The following is a 23,688-nucleotide window of genomic DNA, read 5'->3' on the forward strand; positions in this document are numbered from 1 at the left end:
CTCCGTTCTCACAGGTCTAAACCCGACATCGTCATCAAACCTGCAGATAAGGGTGGTGCTGTTGTTGTCTGGCGTACCGACCTCTATCTTGCAGAAGCTCAGCGCCAACTCTCAGACACTTCTTACTTCTCCTGGACCATGACCCCACCACCAAACATCAAGCTACAGTCCACAGGACTGTCACTGATCTCATCTCCTCTGGAGATCTTCCCTCTACAGCTTCCAACCTCATAGTCCTGCAACCCAGGACAGCCCGCTTCTATCTCCTTCCCAAAATCCACAAACAAGATTGTCCCGGCAGACCCATTGTTTCAGCCTGTTCCTGCCCCTCTAAACTTATTTTTTCCTATCTTGACTCTATCTTTTCTCCCCTGGTCCAATCTCTTCCCACCTACATCTGTGACTCTTCAGATGCCCTACGTCATTTTGACAATTTCCAGTTTCCTGACCCCAACCGCCTCCTCTTCACTCTGGACATCCAATCTCTCCACACCTCCATCCCCCAGCAGAACAGTTTGAGGGCTCTCTGCTTCTTCCCTGAACAGAGGCCCAACCAGTCCCCATCCACCACCACCCTCCTCCGCTTGGCTGAACTTGTTCTCACATTGAACAACTTCTCCTTCAACTCCACTCACTTCCTTCAAGTAAAAGGTGTTGCTATGGGTACCTGCATGTGTCCTAGTTATGCCTGTCTCATTGTGAGATATGTCGAACATTCCTTGTTCCAGTCCTACTCAGGCCTCCTCCCCCAACTCTTTTTCCGGTACATTGATGACTGTATCGGTGATGTTTCCTCCTCCCGCCCGGAACTAGAAAACTTCATCAACTTTGCTTCTAATTTCCACCCTTCTCTCACCTTCACATGGTCAATCTCTGACACTTCCCTTCCCTTCCTCGACTTCTCTGTCTCCATCTCCGGGAATAAGCTGTCTACTAATATTCGTTATGCCCACCAACTCCCACAACTACCTTGACTACACTTCTTCACACCCTGCCTCCTGTAAGGACTCCATTCCATTCTCCCTGTTTCTCCGTCTCCGACATATCTGCTCAGATGATGCTACCTTCCACAACAGTGCTTCGGATATGTCTTCCTTTTTCCTCAATCGAGGATTCCCTCCCACTGTGGTTGACAGAGCCCTCAACCGTGTCCGGGCCAGTTCCCGCGCCTCTACCCTCACCCCTCCCCCTCCCTCCCAGAACGGCGACAGGGTTCCTCTTGTCCTCACTTTCCACCCCACCAGCCTCCACATCCAAAGGATCATCCTCCGCCACTTCCGCCACATCCAGCATATTGCCACTGCAAAACGCATCTTTCCCTCTCTTCCCGTCAGCATTCCAAAGGGATCGTTCCCTCCGCGACACCCTCCATTGCCCCCACCACATCGTCCCCTTCCCACGGCATCTTCTGCTGCAATCACAGTAGGTGTAATACCTGCCAATTTACCTCCTCTCCCCTCACTATCCAAGGCCCCAAACACTCCTTTCAGGTGAAGCAGCGATTTACTTGTACTTCTTTCAATGTAGTATACTGTATTCGCTGCTCACAATGTGGTAACTGCTTTGCGGAACACCTCCGCTCAGCCCGTAAGCATGACCCCGAGCTTCCAGTTGCTGGCCATTTCAACACTCCCCGCCCCCCCCACTCTCATGCTCACATCTCTGTCCTGGGATTGCTGCAGTGTTCCAGCGAACATCAATGCAAGCTCGAGGAACAGCATCTCATTTATCGATTAGGCACACTACAGCTTGCTGGACTGAACATTGAATTCAATAATTTCAGAGCATGACGGAACCCTCCTTTTTATGTTCAGTTATTTTTTCTTTTTTTCTTCTTTTTTCTATGGTTATTTTATTTTAGGTCTTTTATTTTAGGGTTTTTAGTGTGCTTGGTTTGTGTCTACTGTGCCTACCCACTGTTTATGTTATGTTCAAAAAAAATTAATGGTTGTGCTTGGAGTGCTTTGTGTTTTACAGTCTATTCACACCCTTTCTGTACAAATGCTTTGTCTTTCAGCACACCATTAACATACCACTTGCCTTTGCTCCATGACCTTCTGGTCAGTTATTCTCTGTGACCTTGTCCTATCAACACCTCTTTTATTATCTCTTGCCGCACCTCCGTTTTACTCGCTTAAAATCTTTTACATTTCTAATATTTGTCAGTTCTGAAGAAGGGTCACTGACTTGAAATGTTAACTCTACTTCTCTGTCCACAGATGCTGCCAGATCTGCTGAGTATTTCCAGCATTTCTTGTTTTTATTTCAGATTTCCAGCATCTGCAGTATTTTGCTTTTATATAAATGTCATAGAGTGTGTGGAAAAGCTTCACTTGGCAACCAGTGAAATAGGATGCAGTTCTTAAAAAAGGTGTAGGTGCTAGGTTAAAAACTAGGACCTCAAGGGTATTACTCCCAGCAGTGTATGCTAGAAAATGTTAAGAAGCAGATTAGAAATATTGATACGTGGCTTTTGACATGATGAGGATCTTGCACTTACTAGCACATGGATTCTGTTGAATACTGATAAAAATTGTTATCTGCAAAAATGCCTCTATTTTCCTTTGTGTTGCTGACCTGATCTTTTAGAAATTAGGATAAGAGTTACCTGGAGTATGCCAATATTTACAGTGAGTGATAGAATCATAGAAATTCAATGCATAGAAGGAGGTCATTCAGCCCATTGTGTCTGTGCCCGCAGAGAAGAAGCAATCCCGCTTAATCCCACTTTTCATTTCTTGGTACATAGCTTTGCAGGTTATGGCACTTCAAGTAAATATCTAATACTTTTGAAAATGTGTTGAGGGTTCCTGTCTCTACCACCCTTTCAGGCAGTGAGTTCCAGACCTCTCTGGAAAAAATTCCTCCTCAATTGCACTCTAGTCCTTCTACCAATAATTTACACCTATGCCCCCTGGTTATTGACTTTTCTGCTAATCGAATTAGGTGCTTCATATCCACTATATAGGCCCCTCAGAATTTTATATACTTGAAATAAATCTCCCTTCAACCTCCTCTATTCCAAAGAAAACATCCCCAGCCTATCTAATCTTTCCTCATAACTAAAATTCTCCAGTCCTGGCAACATCCTCATTAATCTCCTCTGCACCTTCTCCCGTGCAATCACATCCTTCCTGTCTTGCAGTGACGAGAACTGAACACCGTACTCGAACTGTGGATAAAATAATGTCTTAACCAGTTTATTTAGAGATACAGCACTGAAACAGGCCCTTCGGCCCACCGAGTCTGTGCCAACCAACAACCACCCATTTATACTAATCCTACATTTACCCCATATTCTCTACCACATCCCCACCATTCTCCTACCACCTAACTACACTCGGGGCAATTTACAATGGCCAATTTACCTATCAACCTGCAAGTCTTTGGCTGTGGGAGGAAACCGGAGCACCCGGCGGAAACCCACGCAGACACAGGGAGAACTTGCAAACTCCGCACAGGCAGTACCCAGAACTGAACCCGGGTCACTGGAGCTGTGAGGCTGCGGTGCTAACCACTGCGCCGCCCAGTTCTAGCATAACCCCCCTGCTCTTATATTCTATGGCTTGGCTAATAAAGGAAATTATCCTGTATGCATTCTTAACCACCTGATCTACCTGTCCTGCTACCTTTAGGTATATGTGGACATGCATTCCAAGGACCCTCAGGTGATTTAGAGCTTTGGATCAGAAATTGGCTAGCTGAAAGAAGACAGAGGGTGGTGGTTGATGGCAAATGTTCATCCTGGAGTTTAGTTACTAGTGGTGTACCGCAAGGATCTGTTTTGGGGCCACTGCTGTTTGTCATTTTTATAAATGACCTGGAAGAGGGTGTAGAAGGGTGGGTTAGTAAATTTGCAGATGACACTAAGGTCGGTGGAGTTGTGGATAGTGCCGAAGGATGTTGTCGGGTACAGAGAGACATAGATAGGCTGCAGAGCTGGGCTGAGAGATGGCAAATGGAGTTTAATGCGGAAAAGTGTGAGGTGATTCACTTTGGAAGGAGTAACAGGAATGCAGAGTACTGGGCTAATGGGAGGATTCTTGGTACTGTAGATGAACAGAGAGATCTTGGTGTCCAGGTGCATAAATCCCTGAAGGTTGCTAACCAGGTTAATAGGGCTGTTAAGAAGGCATATGGTGTGTTAGCTTTTATTAGTAGGGGGGTCGAGTTTCGGAGCCACGAGGTCATGCTGCAGCTGTACAAAACTCTGGTGAGACCGCACCTGGAGTATTGCGTGCAGTTCTGGTCACCGCATTATAGGAAGGATGTGGAAGCTTTGAAAAGGGTGCAGAGGAGATTTACTAGGATGTTGCCTGGTATGGAGGGAAGGTCTTACGAGGAAAGGCTGAGGGACTTGAGGTTGTTTTCGTTGGAGAGAAGGAGGAGGAGAGGTGACTTAATAGAGACATATAAGATAATCAGAGGGTTAGATAGGGTGGATAGTGAGCGTCTTTTTCCTCGGATGGTGATGGCAAACACGAGGGGACATAGCTTCAAGTTGAGGGGTGATAGATATAGGACAGATGTGAGAGGTAGCTTCTTTACTCAGAGAGTAGTAAGGGCGTGGAACGCCCTGCCTGCAGCAGTAGTAGATTCGCCAACTTTAAGGGCATTTAAGTGGACATTGGATAGACACATGGATGAAAATGGAATAGTGTAGGTCAGATGGTTTCACAGGTCGGCGCAACATCGAGGGCCGAAGGGCCTGTACTGCGCTGTAATGTTCTAAAAAAAAAAAAATTCTAATTCTCTGTTCCTCTACACGTCTCAGTACCTTGCCATTTATAATATATCCCCTTGCCTTGTATACCTCACACTTCTTTGGATTAAATTCTATGTCACTTTTCTGTCCACCTGATATTAATATCTTCCTGCAATCTATAGCTTTCTTCCTCATTCTCAACCACACAGCCAAATTTTGCATCATCTGCAAACTCATCTGCAAAGTAGGTCTCTAGCGGCATCATTATTTATAGGGTTCCCTATTTACAAAAGTCCAGAAACCATAGGTATTAATGGCATGAGTGGTAGAGCAATGCATTTGAATGGGTTTTACGAAGGAACTAGATATTTTCTGGTCAAGAAATTAGATTCTGGGTTACTAGAAATGCATCAAGAGAGCACTGTGGATAGGCATCTAGATGGGCTGAAGGTCTTCTCCTGCCTGAATACTATGGTGCTATATTACTCAAGAGATTGCAAAGTTATTTAAACATATTTATCTATTCATTTTTCAGTGTGTTACATGTCAAAATCACTTACATTTTTATAATAAAATGAGTGTTTTTCACTCCCAGTGAGTGACAATTGGCCAGATTGTTAAGAATAGAGCAAGGTCTATGAACCTGATTCCCTGAACAGAGTTGGCAGAGCAATGCATTTATATCTGTTATCAACAGATCAATTTAAATCAAAAACTCAACTTGAGAAAGACATTCCAATACTCCTTTTCCATTACCTTATTGCTGATAACAGTTGATTTTAGCAACAGTAGTGTTCAGTGTGGGAATTCTATCAGACATTCCAGTAACAGTGCTGATTTTGGAAGGACAAAGAAGAAACCATCAACATAAGGTGTAGTTCTACATTCTGAGACACTTTGTATTAGTATACAGCAGAAATGTGGCTGAAAACACCAGAGTCACGTGGTATAACTAAGTTAACACAGTTACAGCTACCTGCCTCTCATCTCCTTTCATATTGAATGAATAGATTGGCCACTCTTTCTAAATGCAGAGCTGAAAGGTTAACTTAGTGGTCTGCACTCTAAATGCATCTGCAAGGCATTCAGGTTAGGAACACTATCCTCCCAGTTAATTGATGAATTTGACAGCTGTCATAAGACGGGCTGGCTGAACAGAAGGGCTGGCCTTCATTCGACCATGTGTCTTATGACTGAGGTGGGAGGAGTGCACTGTCTTTCTCCAGTTCCACTTCTCCACAGGTCACAACGTACATTTAAATAACTATCGAGTTCCCCATGCGGCCAATTATATATTCTTATCTATTTTAGCGTCAGAATAAAATCTGCCAACCAGGTTTCTTTAACAAACAACAAAAGTATTAATTTATTAGAAAACAAGACTTAGTCAATAAAGATGCAAAGCTTTAAAACAAAGTTTGAAATATAACAGTAAATATATACACTCTCTTCTAAATACCCAACTCACACACACATACACATATACCGGTTAAAAGGAAAAATAAAGATGCTTTGGTCAAAGTACTTGTTAATTTTTGAAGAAAAAGGATAAGATATGCTATGTTCCAAATGGCATACAGTCTGGCATCTGAGTACACATAGACGGGTCATTGGGATCTTTTCAGAAGCAGTTCATTCAGGAGATGACGAGTAGAAGTCTTCTAAAAGCTTCTCAGGAGAAATGCAGCATCAGGCGTTACAGCTATCACACACTGGATTTTTCAAGGTTTTGCAGAGAGGTGGAGAAAAGATGAACGGGGTGTTTCTTTCAGCAGGCTACAAACCCAGCTGTCTCAAAACAGTATTCAAAAATGAAACCCACTCTTGAGCAACATAAATCTTGACATGTCACTTCTCTTGTAAACAACTCCCATCATCAGAAGGCACCTGTTGTTTACTTAGCTGAAGACATGTGACATTCAGTAAATGTTTTTAAAGAGTCCTTCCAATGGCCCTTTAAAAAAAAGTCTAGCGTCTATGGAATTACTTCAGTCCTTCAATGAATTCATCTCCACTACTCTAAAACACAAGCCCTCAAAAAATATTTTTAAAATGGAAGCACTATCATAATAGTCTGAATCCCTCTGATCTGTGAAATCTACTATTGCAGCAGAATTTATACCCTTAAAAAAAGACAACTTTGTGAGAATATCATCAGATTGCCTGGAGGTTGAAAGGGGGACATTGTTCTCTGGAAGCAGTGCTTATGATATCCTGAAGGGCATACCAGTTCAGTTTTGAAACGTTCCATTACTTTATTTTTATTGATTTATTTACAAGATGTGAACATTGCTGGCAAGGCCAGCATTTATTTCCCACCCCTGATTGCCTTCGAGAAGGTGGTGGTGAGCTGCCTTCTTGAACAACTGCAGTCCGTGGGGTGAAGGTGCTGCTATTGTGCTGTTAAGTATGGAGTTCCAAGATTTGGACCCAATGATGGTAATGTAATGGTGATATATTTCCAATGCGGGTGTGTGACTTGGAGGGGTACTTGTGGTGGTGCTGCTTCCATGCGCCTGCTGCCCCTGTCCATTTAGGTGGTAGAGGTCGACGATTTGGGAGGTGCCGCCACAGTAACATTGAGGAGTTGCCTCAGTGCATTTTGTGCAGTATTTCACTGATTTATTTGGGAAGGACCATCTTCTCAGTGTTTCCAAGGCAGGAAGATAGCATACGCTAGTGTAATGGTTATAGTGCTGCACTAGCAACCCAAAAATGTTATGGGATCAAATTGCATTGTGAAAGCTGTGAGGCTGACACCGGCAAAAAATGACCATGAACTACTTGTCAGTCCACACTACAGGTAAGTGCCCTATGTGGTAGCAAAACAATCCATTCAGTTGCACACAATAACTGACAGAGCTGTCAGGATAGGACTCAAGCAATTTTGGCCCAGCTGAACCTGTCCTCACTAAAAGCTGGGGAGCGCTGAAACTCTGCAAAGTAGGAAACTAGTGAAACTACCACCTGATAGAGACATACTCATTGGGTCATATCTGACAGCCAATATTCTAGACTCCATCATCTCCCCTCATTTGAAATAAAGAAATCAGCCAACCATTTCACTGGAGAAAACAAAATTCAACCTGTTTTCAACCACTATGATAGTTTCTATTTCTTCACCTCCATGAATCGTCCAACCCAACATTTTATTGACTGGGCTCATCCAGAATGCCATTTATACACCTCTCCCAAACACAAATCTACCATGTTTAAAAGGCCTTGAAATTGGAGGTCGCTCCCTCAATAGATTTCACCCAATTGTTCTTCATATTTCTTTGTTATTACCTATATTCAGGATGTATATGCAACAACAGCTTCATTTTTGCTTATTCAATTGCCCTTTCAGGCCCAGGTTCAGCATCTCCACTATCTTCAAACCTCAGATACATCCATTCCCACTTGCTCCCGGCAATGGACTTGGCTTCTAGTCTTCCAGACAACTACGGATTTGACCTCTTGTGACTCAAGAGCTGAGATACATTTCCAGCCCAATTTGTAGCATTTAAGTTTCACTAAATCTTTCTATGCATTCTGACCCATGTCCGATGTGGAAAGTCATGACCTAGAACTGACACTACATTGAGAGAAAGAAAGAAGGAAATAGAGTGGAGTGCCAGACTGAAGACCTGAAGCTTATGATTTCAAAGCAAGTCTCAGTGATGCACATGCTGTATCCATCAGTATCCTAGGAATGTTTTTTTATTCATTCATGGATGTGGATGTCGCTGACTAGGCCAGCATTTATTGCCCAGCCCTAATTGAAGGTGGTGATGAGCTGCCTTCTTGAACCGCTGCAGTCCATGTGGGTTAGGTACACACAGTGCTGTTAGGAAAGGAGTTCCAGGATTTTGACCGAGTGACAGTGAAGGAACGGTGATATAGTTCCAAGTCAGGATGGTGTGTGGCTTGGAAGGAAACTTGCAGGTGTTGGTGTTCCTATGCATGTGGCTGCAGGGATGGTGCAGGAGGGAGGGTTTTGGTTTCCTGGATAATTGGGGCGCTTTCTGGGGTAGGTGGGACCTCTACAAACAGGATGGTCTTCACCTGAACCAGAGGGGTACCAATATCCTGGGGGGGAGATTTGCTAGTGCTCTTCGGGGGGGTTTAAACAGGGGAATGGGAACCTAAATTGTAGTGCCAGTGTACAGGATGTTGAGAGTAGTGAGGTCAGGGATATGGTTACAAGGACGCAAGAGGGCACTGGCAAGCAAGAACCTGGTTTAAAGTGTGTCTGCTTCAACACCAGGAGCATCCAGAATAAGGTGGGTGAGCTTGCAGCATGGGTTGGTACCTGGGATCTCGATGTAGTGGCCATTTCGGAGACATGGGTAGAGCAGGGGCAGGAATGGATGTTGCAGGTTCCGGGATTTAGATGTTTCAGTAATAACAGAGAAGATGGTAAAAGAGGGGGGGGTGTGGCATTGTTAATCAAGGAGAGTATTACAGCGACAGAAAGGACGTTTGAGGACTCGTCTACTGAGGTAGTATGGGCCGAGGTTAGAAACAGGAGAGGTGAGGTTACCCTATTGGGAGTCTTTTATAGACCTCCGAATAGTTCCAGAGATGTAGAGGAAAGGACAGCGAAGATGATTCTCGACAGGGGCGAGAGTAACAGGGTAGTTGTTATGGGGGACTTTAACTTTCCAAATATCGACTGGAAATACTATAGTTCGAGTACTTTAGATGGGTCAGTTTTTGTCCAGTGTGTGCAGGAGGGTTTTCTGACACAGTATGTAGACAGGCCAATCAGGGGCGATGCCACATTGGATTTGGTACTGGGAAATGAACCCGGCCAGGTGTTAGATTTAGATGTAGGTGAGCACTTTGGTGATAGTGATCACAATTCGGTTAGGTTTACCTTAGCGATGGACAGGGACAGGTATATACCGCAGGGCAAAAATTATTGCTGGGGGAAAGGAAATTATGATGCGATTAGGCAAGATTTAGGATGCGTAGGATGGGGAAGGAAACTGCAGGGGATGGGAACAATCGAAATGTGGAGCTTATTCAAGGAGCAGCTACTGCGTGTCCTTGATAAGTATGTACCTGTGAGGCAGGGAGGAAGGTGTCGAGCGAGGGAGCCGTGGTTTACTAAAGAAGTTGAAGCGCTTGTCAAGAGGAAGAAGAAGGCTTATGTTAGGATGAGACGTGAAGGCTCAGTTAGGGCGCTTGAGAGCTACAAGCTAGCCAGGAAGGATCTAAAGGGAGAGCTAAGAAGAGCAAAGAGAGGACACGAGAAGTCATTGGCGGATAGGATCAGGGAAAACCCTAAGGCTTTCTATAGGTATATCAGGAATAAAAGAATGACTAGAGTTAGATTAGGGCCAATCAAGGATAGTAGTGGGAAGTTGTGTGTGGAATCAGAGGAGATAGGGGAAGTGTTAAATGAATATTTTGCGTCAGTATTTACAGTAGAGAAAGAAAATGTTGTTGAGGAGAATACTGAGATTCAGGCTACTAGGCTAGATGGGATTGAGGTTCACAAGGAGGAGGTGTTAGCAATTTTGGAAAGTGTGAAAATAGATAAGTCCCCTGGGCCAGATGGGATTTACCCTAGGATTCTCTGGGAAGCTAGGGAGGAGATTGCAGAGCCTTTGTCCTTGATCTTTATGTCGTCATTGTCGACAGGAATAGTGCCGGAAGACTGGAGGATAGCAAATGTTGACCCCTTGTTCAAGAAGGGGAGTAGAGACAGCCCTGGTAATTATAGACCTGTGAGCCTTACTTCGGTTGTGGGTAAAATGTTGGAAAAGGTTATAAGAGACAGGATTTATAATCATCTTGAAAAGAATAAGTTCATTAGCGATAGTCGGCACGGTTTTGAGACGGGTAGGTCGTGCCTCACAAACCTTATTGAGTTTTTCGAGAAGGTGACCAAACAGGTGGATGAGGGTAAAGCAGTGGATGTGGTGTATATGGATTTCAGTAAGTTGTTTGATAAGGTTCCCCACGGTAGGCTATTGCAGAAAATACAGAAGTATGGGGTTGAAGGTGATTTAGAGCTTTGGATCAGAAATTGGCTAGCTGAAAGAAGACAGAGGGTGGTGGTTGATGGCAAATGTTCATCCTGGAGTTTAGTTACTCGTGGCGTACTGCAAGGATCTGTTTTGGGGCCACTGCTGTTTGTCATTTTTATAAATGACCTGGAAGAGGGTGTAGAAGGGTGGGTTAGTAAATTTGCAGATGACACTAAGGTCGGTGGAGTTGTGGATAGTGCCGAAGGATGTTGTAGGGTACAGAGGGACATAGATAGGCTGCAGAGCAGGGCTGAGAGATGGCAAATGGAGTTTAATGCGGAAAAGTGCGAGGTGATTCACTTTGGAAGGAGTAACAGGAATGCAGAGTACTGGGCTAATGGGAAGATTCTTGGTAGTGTAGATGAACAGAGAGATCTTGGTGTCCAGGTGCATAAATCCCTGAAGGTTGCTACCCAGGTTAATAGGGCTGTCAAGAAGGCATATGGTGTGTTAGCTTTTATTAGTAGGGGGATCGAGTTTCGGAGCCACGAGGTCATGCTGCAGCTGTACAAAACTCTGGTGAGACCGCACCTGGAGTATTGCATGCAGTTCTGGTCACCGCATTATAGGAAGGATGTGGAAGCTATGGAAAGGGTGCAGAGGAGATTTACTAGGATGTTGCCTGGTATGGAGGGAAGGTCTTACGAGGAAAGGCTGAGGGACTTGAGGTTGTTTTCGTTGGAGAGGAGGAGGAGGAGAGGTGACTTAATAGAGACATATAAGATAATCAGAGGGTTAGATAGGGTGGATAGTGAGCGTCTTTTTCCTCGGATGGTGATGGCAAACACGAGGGGACATAGCTTCAAGTTGAGGGGTGATAGATATAGGACAGATGTCAGAGGTAGTTTCTTTACTCAGAGAGTAGTCAGGGCGTGGAACACCCTGCCTGCAGCAGTAGTAGACTCGCCAACTTTAAGGTCATTTAAGTGGTCATTGGATAGACATATGGATGAAAATGGAATAGTGTAGGTCAGATGGTTTCACAGGTCGGCGCAACATCGAGGGCCGAAGGGCCTGTACTGCGCTGTAATGTTCTATTTCTAATTCTAAAATCTACTGCCCTTGTCCTTCCAGGTGGTAGAGGTCGTGGGTTTGGAAGATGCTGTCTAAGGAGCCTTGCTGTGTTGCTGCAGTGCATCTTGAAGACGGCACACACTGCTGCCACTGTGCATCGGTGATGGAGGGAGTGAATGTTTGTAGATGGGGTGCCAACCAAGCCGGCTGTTTTGTTCTGGATGGTGTTGAGCTTCTTGAGTGTTGTTGGAGCTGCACTCATCCAGGCAAGTGGAAAGTATTCCATCACACTCCTGACTTGTGCCTTGTCGATGGTGGACAGGCTTTGAGGAGTCAGGAGGTGAGTTACTCGCCTCAGGATTCCTAGCCTCTAACCTGCTTTTCTAGCCATGGTATTTATATGGCTACTCCAGTTCAGTTTCTGATCAATGGTAACCCCCAGGATGTTGATAATGGGGGATTCAGCGATCGTAATGCCATTGATTGTCAAGGGGAGATGGTTAGATTCTCTCTTGTTGGAGATGGTCATTGTGTGGCACTTGTGTGGCACGAATGTTACTTGCCACTTCTCAGCCCAAGCCTGGATATTGTCCAGGTCTTGCTACATTTCTACACGGACTGCTTCAGTATCTGAGGAGTCACGAATGGTGCTGAACATTGTGCAATCATTGAATATCCCACTTCTGACTTATGATTATTTTTTATATTCATTTGTGGGATGTGGGCATCATTGGCTAGGCCAGCATTTATTGCCTATCCTTAATTGCCCTTAAGAAGGTGGTGGTGAGTTGTCTCTTAAACAGCTGCAGTCTTTGGGTTGTAGGTATACCCACAATGCTGTTATGAAGGGAGGTCCAGGACCTTGACCCAGTGACAGTGAAGGAACGGTGATATAGTTCCACATCAGGATAGTGTGTGGCTTGGAGGAGTTGTGGTCGGGGACAGGTAAGAACAGAACCAAAAAAAAGAAATGAAAATAATGAACATTATGTCAGGACCTCAAAATCATTCAACGCACAAAAGGTTTATAGATCTCACAAAAATCAACAAATTAGTTAATGTAGAGTAAGTGTTGTTCCCAATATCCACATTCAATATTTTCAACAGTATTTCACAAAAACAAATCTTAAACAAGAGAGGAGACAAGAGACCAGAAAATATCCATTCATAATTAGGCTCAGAACCAATATGCCACATCAGTTTATCAGTCAATCAGTATCTGGTTGAACATCTGTGCAAATCAGACTACAAAACTAGAATGAGAATTACCCTAATACCTGACAACACTAATATCAAGCAGTTGGTACCTCAAATCTAGCACAAGGTCTGCATGGGAGTTGAGAAGGAAATGACAGGATAACAAAAATAAAGAGACAGAGGGAGAGAGAATGTAAGATTCAAAGATAGAGAGAGAAAGATATAGAGATAAGCAGAAACACAATTAAAGGAAGAGGGAGTATTTTCTTTATCTGTGATCAATCTCATGATATCAGCTAGCAAGTAATATTTAAGTTGAATACAGGTCTGTTATACTTTAGGGCCTATCACAAAGTAAAGAACGATTTGTATTCATACAGTGACTTATAACATCCCTCAGAACTATCTTAAAACACTTCACACAATTAATTACTTTGAAATTGCAGTCACTTCTGCTGTGTAGATGTTGTGCAGCCATTTCATAAATTCATCTTGCACAGAAGGAGGCCATCTGTACCACTGTGCCTGTGCCGAATCTCTTAAAAGAAAAAGCTACCAATTAGCCCAAATTCCCTGCTCTCGTCACCATGGTCCTGCAAAATTTTCCTTTTTATGCAGAGATCCAATTCCCTTTGAAAGTTACCATTGAATCTGCTTCCACCATCCTTTCAGCCAATGCATTTTAGACACAGCAACATTCCACAAAGAATACAGAGATGAAAAGGCTCAAGAAACTGATTATGCTGGTGTTGTCAGAGGGTATTGGCCAGGACATCAAAAGACCTTCAAATAGTGCCATAAAATATTAAACATCAACGCACCAGCGGACTGACCCTTAGTTTAATGTCTGATCCAAATATTGGCATCTTTTTAAATGAAGCATTCGACCATTACTACACTGGCATGTCAGCCTCCATCACATCTTCAAGTTCCGGGAGCGGAGCTTGCAGCTTCAACCTTCTGCTTCTGACTTGAGAGTGCTACCAACGCCAAATAGACTTGTGTTGTATTTACACTGCAGATTGCTTCCAGACAAATAGTACAACCACCACTCTAAAAACAGTACAAAACTGACTAACCTGAAGCAACTGACTTCAAATTCCATTTGAACCAAGAGTTTGGAACCCAAGAATATATATGCGAGAATAAAAGTGCTTTTATTTAAATAATTTAAACAACTTGCATTATTTTAAAATTCAAAACACAAAGGTTTGATAAATATTATAACCTTTCCATCATGAGTAATTCATTACAATCCTCAGATTTAATAATGACCTCAATTATTCATATGCTGGAATATATCAGTATAGCTTTTTGAGCATTTCAGAGTGACACTGACTTGCTGTGACATAATTTCAGTATAGCATGTACCACATCGTTTACCCAAGTTTTGTTAACAATAAAAGGAATAATTTTCTTTGCTTGCTCAGATAACCTTTCGTAGGTGTCAGCCATGACTCAATGGGTCACGTATCTTCTCTGTGTCAGAAGGTTATATTTCACTCCCACTCCAGAAACTTGAGTACATGATTTAGGCCGATATGGCAGGACTGAACGAGTGCTGATTTGCCAGAGATGCTGTCTTTCAAATGCAACATTAAACCAAGGCTCTGTCTGCTGTCTCAGACTGACATAAAAGATCCCATGGCACTAGTTTGAAGAAGAACATGATCGATATTTATCCCCCAATCAATATTACTAACAGATTATCTGATCTGTTTATGGGAGCTTGCTGTGTGCGAAATATAAAAGTTTCCTACATTACTACAGTGAAAAAGTACTTCATTGGCTGTGAAGTGCTTTAGGTCATGAGAGGCGCTATATAAATACAAATCCTTTCTTGCCCTTTCCTGCGTAAATCTCAAACACACAAAACAAACACTGCAAACCACAGGACGTCGAATCTCAGCGAGCCTGGCACACTGCTAATTACTGTTGAAATATGGCTGCTATTTGCTGTGAACATTTCCCACTAGAATCCGGGTCTAGACTAACTCCACGTTCTCATGGGTGCCAGTCTACACTAAATCACTGAGGATGAAGAGTGACAGCAGCCTCCTGAGCCATCCAGTTTGTGGAAAACCCTGTGGCCACAAAACAAATATCACAGCATGGTGTTTAAACACCTGTGTGCAATTTTATATATTTCACTGGAGCGCTGGAATCCACACCCACTCCAGATCTCCAGATTCATGCAGACATGAACACAGTGGAAAAAGAACCATTAAACATTCGTTAGCATAGCAAAGGAATTGACACGAAGCAGATCTAATAGTGTCAGAAATATACAACATTAAATGGTACAGAAAAGGTATATCTGGAGCTGTAAATGTGAGAGGCTAGAGTGAGAAGGCCACATACATTAATTGCCATTTTGACTGGTCTGGACCATAGGAACAGAGGAGCAGGAGTAGGCCATTCAGCCTGATCTGGCATTCAGTTAGATCATGCTGATCATCTACCTCAATATCACTTTCCTGCACTATCCCCATATCTCTTGATGTCATTAGTATCCAGATAGCTATTGATTTCTGTCTTGGACATGCTCAGTGATTGAGCTTCCACAGACCTCTGCGGTAGAGAATTCCAAAGATTCACCACCCTCTGAGTGAAGAAATTCCTCCTCCTCTCAGTCTTAAATGGCCTGCCCCTTATTCGGGGACTATGTCCCCTGGTTCCAGATTTAACATCCAGGGGAAACATCCTATCTAGATCCACCCTGTCACACCCTGTAAGAATTTTGTAAGTTTCAATGAGATCATCTCTCATTCTTCCAAACTCTAGAGAACACAGAATCACAGAATTGTTACAGTGCAAAAGGCAGCCATTCGGCCCATCGTGTCCGCACCAGCTTTCAGAAATAACAATTCACTTAGTGCCATTTCCCTGCCTTCTCCCCGTAACCCTGCATATTCTTCTTTATCATAACAGCCTAACTCCTTTTTACATGATTCAATTGAACCTGCCTCCACGACATTCTCAGGCAGTGCATTCCAGACCTTAACCACTCGCTGCGTGGAAAAGTTTATCTTTTTATTTTTTATTTAGAGATACAGCACTGAAACAGGCCCTTCAGCCCACCGAGTCTGTGCCGACCAACAACCACCCATTTATACTAATCCTACATTAACCCCATATTCCCTATCACCTACCTACACTAGGGACAATTTACAACGGCCAATTTACCTATCAACCTGCAGGTGTTTGGCTGTGGGAGGAAACCGGAGCACCCGGCGAGAACCCACACGGTCACAGGGAGAACTTGCAAACTCCGCACAGGCAGTACCCAGAATTGAACCCGGGTCCCTGAAGCTGTGAGGCTGCGGTGCTAACCACTGCGCCACTGTGCCGTCCACATCTTCATGTCACTTTTGCTTCTCTGACCAATTACCTTAAATCTGTGCCCTCTCGTTCTCAATCCTTTCATGAATGAGAACAGTTTCTCTCTATCTACTCTGTCCAGAACCCTCATGATTTTAAATATCTCCATCAAATCACCTCTCAGCCTTTTCTTCTCCAAGGAAAATAATCCCAACTTCTCCAATCTATTTTCATAATTGAAGTTCTTCATCCCTGGAACCATTCTCCTGAATCATTTCTGTACTCTCTCCATTGCCCTCAGATCTTTCCTAAAGTGCGGTGCCCAGAACTGGATGCAATACTCTAGCTAAGGCCGAATTAACGTCTTACATAAATTCAACATAATTTCCTTGCTCTTGTATTCTATGCCCCTATTAATAAAGCTTTATTAACTGCTCTCTCAACCTGTCCTGCCACCTTCAATGACTTATGCACATATACACCCAGGTCCTTCTGTTCCTGCACCCCTTTTGGAATTGTCCCCTTTATTCTATATTGTCTCTCCATTTTCTTCCTACCAAAATGCATCACTTCACATTTCTCCACAATGAACTTCATCTGCCATCAGTCCGCCCACTCCACCAAATTGTCTATGCCCTTTTGAAGTTCTACACAATCCTCCTCACAGTTTACAATGCTTCCAGATTTCGTATCATCCGCAAACTTTGAAATTGTGCCCTGTACACAAAGATCTAGGTTATTAATATAGATCAGGAAAAGCAAGGGTCCCAACACTGACCCTTGTGGAACTCTACTAGAAAGCTTCCTCTAGCCCGAAAAACATCCATTAACCATTATTCTTGGTTTCCTGTCACTCAGCCAATTCCCTATCAATGTTGCTACTGTCCCTTTACAAGTTTACTCACAAGTCTATTGTGTGGCACTGTATCAAACGCCTTTTCAAAGTCCGTGCACATCACATCAGCTGCATTGCTCTCATCAACCCTCTCTGTTACCTCCTCAGAAAACACCAGCAAGTTAGTTAAACATGATTTTCCTTTAAGAAATCCATGCTGGCTTTCTTCAATGAACCCATATTTGTGCATGTGACTATTAATTTTTCTTTCCAGAATAATTATTCTTTCTAGAAGTTGAACTGACTGGCTTGCAGTTGTTGGGCTTATCTTTACACCCTTTTTTCAACAAGGATGTAACATCTGCAATTCTCCAGTTCTCTGGCACCACCCCCGAATTTAAGAAAGACGAAAAAATGATTGCCAGAGTCTCCACGATTTCCAGCCTCACTTCCCTCAGTATCCTTGGATGCCGGTCCTGGTGTTTAAGTACAGACAGCCTATCTAGTACGTACTCTTCATCAATTTTAAAGCCTTCCAGTGTCTGAATTACCTCTTCTTTCACCATTGCCTGGGTTACATCTTCTTCCTTGGTAAAGACAGATGCAAAGTATTTATTTAATACTTCAACTATGCCCTCTGCCTCCATGCGTAATTCCCCTTGTTGGCCCCTAGTCAACTTCACTCCTCCTTTTAGCATCCTATTACTATTTATATATCTACAGAAAACTTTAGGATTCTGTTTAATGTTAGCTCCAGTCTCTTTTCATGCTCTCTCTTTGCTTCTCTTATTTGCTTTTTCACTTCCCCTCTGGACCGTTCATATTCAGCCTGGTTCTCAATAGTATTTTCTACCTGGCATCTGTCATAAGCACACTTTTTCTTCTTTGTCTTAATCTCTACCCCCTTTCTCATCCAGGAAGTTCTGAATTTGTTTGCCCTACCTTTCCACTTCGAGGGAAGATACCTTGACTGTGACTGAAGGTAGCCCATTGTTCAGCTACCAATTTTTCTGCCAACCTTTGATTCCAATTTATTTGCCCCAGCTCCATTCTTACTCCATTGAAGTTGGCTTTCTTCCAGTTAATTATTCTTACTCTGGATTGTTCTTTGTCCTTTTCCATCGTCAGCCTAAGCCTTATGATACAATGATCATTGTGCCCTAAATTATGTCCTACTGATACTTGATCCACTTGGCCCACCTCAATCCCAAGAACCCAGTCTAGCAGTGCCTCCTTTCTAGAAACATACTGCTGTAGAAAATTTTCATGAACACACTCTAGAAACTCTTGCCCCTCACTGTCCTTTACACTACTATTATTCCAGTCTATGTTTGGATAATTAAAGTCCCCCATTATAACTATTCTAAGTTTTGCATATCTCTGTAATTTCCTTGCAAAGTTATTCCTCCATGTCCTTCCCACTAGCTGGTGGCCTCTAGAGAACATCGAGCAATGTAACTGCACCTTTTTTGTTCCTTAGCTCTAGTCATATAGATTCTTTCCTCGACCCTTCTGGGACATCCTTTTTCTCCAGCACTGCAATGGTCTCCTTAATCAATATCGCCCCCCCATTTTTCCCTTTCGTATCTTTCTTGAACATCTTGTATCCAGGAATATTTAACATTCAGTCCTGCCCTTCTTTGAGCCAGGTCTCTGTTATAGCCACAACATCATATTTCAAAGAACAAAGAACAGTACAGCACAGAAACAGGCCATTCGGCCCTCCAAGCCTGCGCCGATCTTGATGCCTGCCTAAACTACAACCTTCTGCACTTCCGGGGACCGTAACCCTCTATTCCCATCCTATTTATGTATTTGTCAAGATGCCTCTTTAACGTCGCTATCGTACTTGCTTCCACCACCTCCCCCGGCAGCAAGTTCCAGGCACTCACCATCCTCTGTGTAAAGATCTTGCCTCACACATCCCCTCTAAACTTGCCCCTCACCTTAAACCTATGTCCCCTAGTAACTGACTCTTCCACCCTGGGAAAAAGCTTTTGACTATCCACTCTGTCCATGCCACTCATAACTTTGTAAACCTCTATCATGTCGCCCCTCCACCTCCATCGTTCCAGTGAAAACAATCCAAGTTTATCCAACCTCTCCTCATAGCTAATGCCCTCCAGACCAGGCAACATCCTGGTAAACCTCCTCTGTACCCTCTCCAAAGCCTCCACATCCTTCTGGTAGTGTGGCAACCAGAATTGCATGCAATATTCTAAGTGTGGCCTAACTAAAGTTCTGTACAGCTGCAGCATGACTTGCCAATTTTTATATTCTATGAAGGCAAGCATGCCGTATGCCTTCTTGACTACCTTATCCACCTGCGTTGCCACTTTCAGTGACCTGTGGACCTGTACGCCCAGATCTCTCTGCCTGTCAATACTCCTAAGGGTTCTGCCATTTACTGTATACTTCCCACCTGCATTAGACCTTCCAAAATGCATTACCTCACATTTGTCCGGGTTAAACTCCATCTGCCATTTCTCCGCCCAAGTCCCCAACCGATCTATACCCTGCTGTATCCTCTGACAATCCTCATCACTGTCCGCAACTCCATCAACCTTAGTGTCGTCCGCAAACTTACTAATCAGACCAGCTACATTTTCCTCCAAATCATTTATATATACTACAAACAGCAAAGGTCCCAGCACTGATCCCTGCGGAACACCACTAGTCACATCACTCCATTCAGAAAAGCACCCTTCCACTGCTACCCTCTGTCTTCTATGACCGAGCCAGTTCTGTATCCATCTTGCCAGCTCACCTCTGATCCCGTCTGACTTCACCTTTTGTACCAGTCTGCCATGAGGGACCTTGTCAAAGGCTTGACTGAAGTCCATATAGATAACATCCACTGCCCTTCTTTCATCAATCATCTTCGTTACTTCCTCAAAAAACTCAATCAAGTTAGTGAGACACGACTTCCCCTTCACAAAACCATGCTGCCTCTCGCTAATAAGTTTGTTAGGAGGGGGAGGAGGAGGGGTGGGGGAGGGAGAGAGGGGGAAGGAGAGAGGGGAGCGGGGTAGAACTGAAAGTTCTTTGTGAACAGAAGAGTTGAAATGCAACAAATTTACCATTGACCAGAAGCTGAACTGGACCAGGCATTTAAGTATTGTGGCTACAAGAGCAGGTCAGTGGCTGGGAATTCTGTGGTGAGTAACTCACCTCCTGTCTCCCCAATGCCTGTCCACCATCTACAAGGCACAAGTCAGGAGTGTGATGGAATACTCTCCACTTGCCTAGATGGGTGCAGCTCCAACAACACTCAAGAAGCTCAACACCATCCAGGACAAAGCAGCCCGCTTGATCGATACCCCATCCAGCACCGACGCATAGTGGCAGCAGTGTGTACCATCTACAGAATGCACTGCAGCAACTCACCAAGGCTCCTTCAACAGCACCTTCCAAACCAGTGACCTCTACCACCTAGCAGGACAAGGGCAGCAGATGCATGGGTAAATCAGCACCTGCAAGTTCCCCTCCAAGCCACATACCGTCCTGACTTGGAACTATATTGCCGTTCCTTGTAGCCACATTCTGGAACTGCCTCCCTAACAGCACCATGGGTGTACCTATACCCTAAAGACTGCAGCGGTTCAAGAAGGCACCTCACCACCACCTTCTCAAGCGCAATTCGGGATGGGCAATAAATGCTGGCCTAGCCAGCGATGCCCACATTCCATGATAGGATAAAAAAAAATGACCTTCTCCACTTGTATTCACCCTATGAACACAATGCTTCTATGTGGCCACCTGAATTACATAGGTTAACGAGAGCAGCTGAAGCCCGAGGTTCCCAAAATATAGGATTTGAATTAGGTAGGTTAGAGTTAATGAGGGGATTAACACCTCAGTTACATAAGCATAGAGGTCGGCTAGAGGTCAGGGGGTTGTCATTTTTACAGCGGATCATTGAGTTTTAGAACAAGTTGCCAGCTCATATAGCAAATGTGAATTAACTGCAAGTGTTGACAGCTGGGCAAGTAGCAGGTTATGGCTAATACCACTCCATACAAGAGATAGGTGGTAACTTGGGACATGTGGCTCATGATCAGAACTCCTGCTTTCCCTGAAATAGTCTTGGGTGTTTCTTTTAATCTGTTTTTTTTTTGCCTCTCATGGCCTGGGGGATTGGCTCATTGCTTTCTGAGGCAGCATCTACTATTACTGGTTCAGCCCTGTAAAAGGCTTTAGTTATACTGAATGAGGCTATAAGAGCCACGGGGCAGTTTTTGACTTTGGCTGATGGTGAATAATGTTCAATGTCAGATTAACAGTCCATTATACACTTCTCCCAATTTAAATCTCCACTGTTTTGTGTTTGCTGCTCCCAGGTGATTACATGCTCCTTGGGGGTGGGCACATTGAGGGTCCTGATGTTCAATTGCACTTGGCAGTAGGACATAGACTTTCTGAACCAGCTGGTCTTTTACCCTCCCAATAACTTCGTCCATTTGCTCTCCTTTCCACACACAAGCCACTGAAACCCCTGCACATCGCTGTTTACGAATAAGCAAGCCAGTCATCCAAAGGCACAGTGCACATATCTACCAAACAAACTGCTGTTCCCACTGTTGTAAAGATAATGACTGCTCTTGCAAAAGGAGGAAAAGATACAGAATGTGCAGCGAGGTCACACAGAAGTGATGCAATGATGCTGTGATTAGGAGGTGAATAATACCAGGGCATTGCACCTTTACGGGCATCAGGGGAAAGCTTTCTATAAACTTCACACAGGGCAGGATTTTCCCGGTGGGTTTCGGAATCCCACCATCATGATCAAATGGGGTCAGAGTCCCCAATGCATGGGAAACAGTCACCCAACTGTGATTTTTCCCTGAATCGGCCAATTCATGACCAGAGAGCGGGCCCACCATCCCATTAAGGATGATTGGGTGGGCTCTCGAAGCTGGAGGGCCAATAGGAGGCCTTCTAGCACTGAAGAAACAGCATTCTGCCTTTTCATTCAATTAAGAGGGAGCCAAAACGGAGGTGCCCTTCTCCAACTTTTTTAACTTTAAATCTAAAATTTGCCTCAGCGGCTGGGCCGCCATGTGGTGGGAAGGCCTCTCCACAGGGTGGCCTGAGGCTGCTTGCTGAAGCCAGGCAGGCAGGAAGGGAGGGTCTCTGAGCCTGCTTGGAGTGCCGGCCCCTGGTCTGCTGCCAGGGGGCCGCCTCTAGCCAGCTACACTGTTCCCTGATGCCTCCAGAGACCATTCGGCCGCTGACGTTAGGCCTTAATAGGCCTTCTGACTTGGCTACCTGCCACTTGTGGGTGGGTAGGCCTGCTGCTCCCCCCACCACCAACCCGCCTTCAGGAAAATGATCCAGGGGCAGCATGGATCTGGGGAACAGGCATGCGGCTGGCGCTGTGATATTCTGTGTCCGCCCCCATTGGAGTCGAAAAATTCAGCCTCTTGAGTAATGGAATGCTCAATTTCACCATTAATTCACTAATAACTAAACAAAGCTTAAAAGTTTTGTTCAGTGATAGAGTGCCATTCAATGAGGCAAATTTTATCCTGGCGGTGGGGGTCTCGACATCAGAAGGAACCGATGCAGAGATCCCCACATCGCCACTTCTACACAAGGCCTGCCAAATTTAGTTCCAATCAGGCACTTAAGTGAGCAGCAGCAGGCCTTCCGTGGGATAAAGGACCCCGTCACTGGAAGTCCCGCCCTTGCAAAGCTGCCAGCCAATCAGAGGCAGTGGCTGCTACTGCAGGTGCACCTACCAGATGCTGGGGAGCATCGCTGGAACCAGACCTCAGATTGGTCATGGCAGGAGGGGTTTCGCTGGTGAGGTTCGCTGGGGATCGGGGGGAGGGCAGTGGGCAGCAAGGGCGGGGGGGGGTGACACTCAGCAGGCCCTCCCTTCCTGATGCCAGGCCCCTTGTTCAGACATAAGTGTCTTTTAACGAGGGAGCCCCCATCCTCCCCATACCCCCCAGAGCCAGGAAGCATTCGCACAGTTTTCTGTGCTGTGCTTCTTGTATGGCGACAGGGCCGCTAATTGCCCAGTTATGGGCCTCAACTGGCAACAGGTTGGGAAGGCCTTTCCGTCCCGGACTAAATTTTTGTGGAGGCAGGATGGAACCACCTCCACCATCGTCCTAACCGATTTTATGCTCTCCCCACTTCCAAACTCACCACGGTGGGGGGGGGGGGGGAGCATAAATCTACCCCCCCCCACCCACCCCCCAACCCCAATGTGTCTATTGTCTGTAGTATAAATACATTTATGACTTCTAAGGAACAGCCAGAGGAGTGACACAGATATCTGGATGGTGGCTGTGCCTTCAGCTGCCAAAATTCTGAGCTCTGGAATTCCCTCCCTAAACCTCTGCCTCTCTACCTCTTTCTCCTCCTTCCAGATGCTCTTTTAAATCTTCCTCTTTGACTAAGCTTTTGGTCACCTGCCTTCTTCGGCAACACGGTGTCAAATTTTCTAAATATAAATTGTTGTTGACTATCTGTGGTGAATCACGTATTCTAGTTGGCTCCCAGTTGTCTTTCCAAAAATGATCGAGACTATTCATATAGACTAGGTGTCCTCCCTTCAAAATGAGATAAAACTCAATGCCACTTTC

At 44.6% G+C, this 23,688-nt stretch overlaps 1 protein-coding gene across 3 annotated transcripts in view; it reads right to left on the bottom strand.

Annotated features, from left to right (window-relative positions):
• The window catches only part of LOC137371882 (contactin-associated protein-like 5), a 761,481-nt gene that overhangs the window by 503,093 nt on the left and 234,700 nt on the right, over positions 1-23,688 (bottom strand). The gene's annotated exons all lie outside the window — the stretch shown is intronic.

Source organism: Heterodontus francisci, chromosome 7, assembly GCF_036365525.1.
Source record: "Heterodontus francisci isolate sHetFra1 chromosome 7, sHetFra1.hap1, whole genome shotgun sequence".
NCBI lineage: Eukaryota > Metazoa > Chordata > Chondrichthyes > Heterodontiformes > Heterodontidae > Heterodontus > Heterodontus francisci.